Source organism: Dendrobates tinctorius, unplaced genomic scaffold, assembly GCF_039654945.1.
Source record: "Dendrobates tinctorius isolate UK_male_01 unplaced genomic scaffold, ASM3965494v1 ptg000432c, whole genome shotgun sequence".
In the NCBI taxonomy this organism is placed as follows: domain Eukaryota; kingdom Metazoa; phylum Chordata; class Amphibia; order Anura; family Dendrobatidae; genus Dendrobates; species Dendrobates tinctorius.
In genome coordinates this window covers 1,478,288-1,483,808 of record NW_027362095.1, presented here as the reverse complement: position 1 = coordinate 1,483,808, position 5,521 = coordinate 1,478,288, and the positions used below count along the sequence as shown (strand labels likewise).

The 5,521-nt window shown below is 43.3% G+C and overlaps 1 non-coding gene across 1 annotated transcript; it reads right to left on the bottom strand.

Moving 5' to 3' along the window:
* Nucleotides 1–5,237: 5,237 nt before the first annotated feature.
* On the bottom strand, nucleotides 5,238–5,310 carry TRNAV-UAC (transfer RNA valine (anticodon UAC)). The gene has a single exon. It is a non-coding gene; the product is annotated as a tRNA-Val (tRNA).
* Nucleotides 5,311–5,521: the final 211 nt, after the last annotated feature.

Below are 5,521 nucleotides of genomic sequence, written 5' to 3'. Positions count from 1 at the left end.
GACCTGTGCTACTGACCTAAGAGAATTGCACTAAATCCTATCCAGACAAGATCATAAGAAGCTGACATAATAGTGTGGATAGTGGGTAGTGGGGACATTGGCCCTTGAGGAGTAAGCTGACAGTAGACATCAGACGACCAACCCCATCAGGACCTAGAAGTGTGACTAGAATAAGAAAGATACAGGTGTATTATCCCTGGAGCCCCTCTGACCAGCTAGCTTTGCTGAAGCAGCTGCCTGCCCCTGAAGACTAACCATTCCCGTTTTACAGTTTTACAGACACATAAAGGAAGTACAGCAGACATATAAGTGTACCTGGGCAGACCTAGAGAGGTTGGTGAGTCTAAAGGCAGGTGACGCACTAGATCATATAATTAAGACACACAGATGTGACAAAGAATCAGGCTTGGGGCATGGATGATAAATCTGCACGATCTGGGGAGACGTACTGTGAGTCACTAAGACAATGGGCTGCAGTGGAACAATCAGAGCAGTCTGTACTCCTGACTAATGTGACACAGCAAAGAGGAGAGAGAGTAGAGATATACCTTGGACGGTTACAGCTGAAATGGGCAGACATGGGGTACATTTGCATAAACCCACTTGATGTTAGAATACTGATGAATGCATTCATTGACGGTATGAACAAAGATTTACGAGACGCAGTACAGACAGCCAGACCTGAATGGAGACATGTAGATCCGAAAGACCTCCTTAAGGTAGCTAAAGAAATTAAGCAAACAAGGACAATAAGACGACCTGTCATGTATGCTGGAGCACAAGGAAAAAAGTGGAGACGTAATAGGAAAGGCATGTGAGATGACACTGACGTTTCTTTTGACAATCTATTCCCCACATGACATCCATGCCATACTCCTACAAGTTCAACCAAAACATCTGTCTATGGCCAGACAGCTCCGACTTGAGTGTGCTCTACTAATTCCTGAGTATGTCACCCTCAAAAGATGTAACGTTCTGAATCCAGCCACCCTCCTGCCTGTGGATTCAGAAAAGGGGGAATTGGTGACCGTATTGGCAAGTGAGGAAGGATACTTTGACATGACGCATGAACATGTCTGCATAGAACTGATGAGTCAGGAGACAGTTGGGTTTGCACACATTCATGAAAAACCTGTTCCTAATGCAGACTTTGAGTTTCTTTTTTGTAGATGGCCCCAGATACCACCAGGATGGACGATTCTACACTGGATATGCAGTAGTATCCTCACATGAGGTAATCCGAGCGGAGCCACTCTCTCCTCACATGTCGGCGCAGGAGGCAGAGTTGAAGGCACTCACTGAGGCGTGTAGAGCCGCTGCAGGTAAAGTCGCTAATATTTTCACAGATTCGAAGCCCATTAAAAATGCAGAGCTGGTGAAACAATTGATGGAGGCATTGATGTTACCAGTCCAGGTTGGCATTGTCAAGGTAAAAGCACACACAAAGGTGACTCCGTGGAGGTAGAGGGCAATAGAAGGGCGAACGAGGCTGCTAAAATAGCACAAGGCGGCCTAGAGAGAGCAGTGGACGGTGGCGGGGAGTCAGCGTATTCCAGCCACATTGGGTCTAGATGTCCTGAAATCCCTCCAGCAAAAGGCTGCCCAAACAGAGAAGGTACACCGGGGGAGACTGGCAGCTGAGCTGAACTCAAATGGAGTATGGGAGAATAAGGATAAAATGTGCCCACCAAAGTCCCTGTTCCCAATCATGGCGCAAGCAGCACATGGCCCCAATCACACCTCAAAAAGTCACATGTGTGCCATGGTAGATGCCTTCTGGATCGCTCCTGGCTTCAGTTGCGCAGCCGCGAAACTTGTACAATCATGCCTCATCTGTGCACAGCACAACCCAGGTAAAACAGTAAAAGTCCCTAAGAAAGCGACACCTAGGCCTCTCTACCCATTTCAGAGACGGCAGATTGACGACATACAGCTACCAAGGTAGGAGTGTATGCAAATATCCTAGTATGTGTAGATCTCTTCTCTGGATGGCCAGAGGCCTACCCGGTGAAAACGGCTACAGCTCGAGCCACTGCAAAGAAACTGGTGATGGAACTAGTACCACGATTCGGTGTCCCTGAAACAATTGAATCAGACAGAGGTACACACTTTACTGCTGAGGTAATGCAAAATGTAATGCAAATGATAGGTGTAGAACAAGCATTTCATACACCCTACCACCCACAGAGTTCAGGGAAGGTAGAGAGAATGAACGGGACACTAAAATTGAAAATACAGAAAACCATGGAACAAACCCATAAACCATGGCCAGAGTGTCTCCCATTAGCATTATTCTCAGTAGGGTACACACCCACGGGGAAAACTAAACTGTTACCCTTCGAGATACTGTTTGGAAGACCACCGAACACAGGGTTGTACTACCCACAGGTCTTAACACTCAATGTGGATAATTTGACAAGTTATGTAATCCAGTTGCAAAAGCATTTAACTCAAATGCATTCTCTAGTTTTCTCTTCCATTCCAGATCCAGATAGTGTGGAAGGAACTCACTGTCTACAACCTGGTGATTACGTATATGTCAAGAAACACTCCAGAAAGACCCTTGAACCCCGATATCAAGGACCTTACCAAGTACTCCTAACAACGCCTACTTCTGTTAAGTTGGAAGGACGACCAACCTGGATCCACGCATCGCATTGCAAACTAGCCACAGGAGTTAACAAAGCATAAGAGTGCATAATGTTTTGGTTTGGTTTTGTTGCATTATCTGTAATAATGGTAGCTGCGTGGGACAGTCTAAATGCTCCAATGTCCTTGAATAATAAGTTTATACAACATCATGAAAAATTACTGAATGATTGGTCAAATGACACTCAGTCTCCAGCAGATTGCTGGATCTGCACACATTCACCACTATCAGCCACTAGTATTCCGTTCCTTGTTATTCCTATGCCACCCGAGGAATTATTTGCCTGGACCAGTTGTTCTGATACACTTGCTAATAATGCCACAAATAATGTGAAGTTATGGAACACAACTGTTGGAATACCTATTGTGAGATGGGTAGGATACCCTTGGTGGCAGGGTAATCTTTCAGGAAGTAATGCACACCTTCAATATCTGGCATATAAAGGGGGGGCTTGGGTACCCAGGAATAGAACTCGATTAACCTACCTGGGGCAAATTCCAATGTATGGCCTACAAGTTAGTTTTAATGTAACTTCCCACTCTACTGATGCCTTCAAACCAATACTGCTAGAAAGAAGGTTGCATAACACGTCCTGGGAGTATTCCAATTTATTTCCCCAGGGCAATAATGAAACTTGTTTTAATATTTCAGGTAATATACCTTGCAATGAGTCATCTGGATATGAGAAAGGAACTCCCACCTGTGGAAATCCCGATGTAGGGTATTGTAGCCCTTTAGGACAACTTCCAAATTGGTGTATGCTTCAGAATGTATCTGCGCTCATAGATTTAGTTCATAGACTGGTATTACAACATTCAGCCCTATGGGACCTACCTAGTGACATGTTCTGGGTATGTGGAGACAATGCATATAAATGGTTGCCAGTAGGGGTAAAAGGTGCTTGTACTCTGGGTCGTTTGACTCCAGCTACCTTTGTTATTCCGAATGACCAGTTGAATACTCAGAGCATACCTAAACACACGTTGTACAAAAGAGCTGCTGACAATACACCTCGCCTCTCTGGGAGACCACATATAGTGCAGATGAGTGTGGCTAATAAAATTGTCAGTTCTATTTTTATTTATCCTATGATTACTCAAATGTGGGATAAATTAGTCAGGGCTACAGATTACTTAGATGACCAAATATGGGATATATTGGATATATTGAACACCACCGTTGCTGTCCAAAATCAGCTCATCATAGCCACTAATCAGCATACCATAGTATTAGATTATTTAACTGCAGCGCAAGGAGGTATGTGTCAAGTCATCGGACCAGCTTGCTGTCATTATATAGATCCCAACAGTAGTTTAAAGTTAAGATCAAAAATAGAGGATGTTCAAAAACTTAGAGATCAGTACAATAAAGACAATGATCGTACTAAGGATAGTTGGTGGTCAGATACATTCTCCTTTCTTAATCCAGCTAATTGGTTTAAGGGTATTGGAGGCTGGATAACTGGGATTATACTAAGTCTATTACGTATTGTTGTTTGTATCTTCGTAATATATGTGCTATTGAAACTTGTTTTTTGGTGTATCTCTGTATGCAAGAAAAGATGTAGAAATAGATAAGGAAGTTTGACTGTAAACAACAAGAATTTAACTATTATTCCTTTGAGTCCTAGATTGACATCTCATTTCTGGCATGAAGGAGCGTACTCTTGCAATGATGGACGTGGCTTCAGTATCTGGGGGATGAAGAAGGTAGAAGACCTGTCTCCCTTGGGCAACCCGTCGGCCTGGGATAGTACCTGGTGAACGAGCCACTATCCGCTGTTGTTGCAGGATCCAGTGTTCCAGATTGTGGAAAATGAAGATGTCAAAGGGGGGAATGATAGGAACTGAAGGAGTTAAATTGAGTTCTGTCTATGTTGCATTCTCTTGTTTAAAACCTTATCTGTTCTTCGAGGAGATGTCTCAGACGTCTCCCTTGTGAACCAAGGTCAAATACCTCTGCTTTTTCGCCTAAGTGACTTTCTTTGTAGAAAACAAGTTGTGAAATCATTTGTACTGTGCATGTCTGTAAATGTTTAAATTCTTTACTATAAAAGACGGAAGCCTAACTGATAAGCCAGAGGTGTCTTGGCAGGCATCCCGAGTGGTATTATACAGCCCGTGTCTGTGTTATCCTTATCGACGGAGCAATTGATTAGAGACATATGGTGCTTCACACCTAAGAACATCGGTCCTTCAGATGAAAGAGTAATCTGAGGGTTCCCGACAGCACCTTGATCCTATCAGGTGTTACTTGAATTAGGAACACTTAGACACTGTCAAAAACACACATGCTTGCCAAAAGCAAAAACGGGTAGAAATAATCACATTGGTAAAAGTAATGCTCATTAAACCAGCAATAGAATATGCTAACTAAGGCTAATTAAGCCAACAATATACGTTTGTGATCAAAATAAAGAAAAGCCACATGTTTCTGCCCGGGATCAAAACAGGGAACTTTCAGGAGGATGGCAAACAGGACAATCACTACACTACAGTAACCAGACAAGAGCGTTTACTGTGGTCATGACAAACATTAACGATCAATCACTCATTGTCAAAAGCACTAGTTTGCAAGAGGAACGCTGTGTTTCTGCCCAGTTTCGAACTGAGGACCTTTCGCGTGTAAAGCGAACGTGATAACCTCTACACTACAGAAGCCAACCGATTCAAACAAATAAAAAATGCTGTGGTCATGGCAAGCAATAAAGAACAAGCACTGAAAGTCAAAAAGATCGTTTTCCAAGAGAAAATGCTGTGTTTCTGCCCAGTTTCGAACTGGGGACCGTTCGCGTGGTAGGTGAACGTGACAACCACTACACTTCAGAAACTCCATGCAAAGCTAAAGATGTTTAAACATGCTGAAATGAAC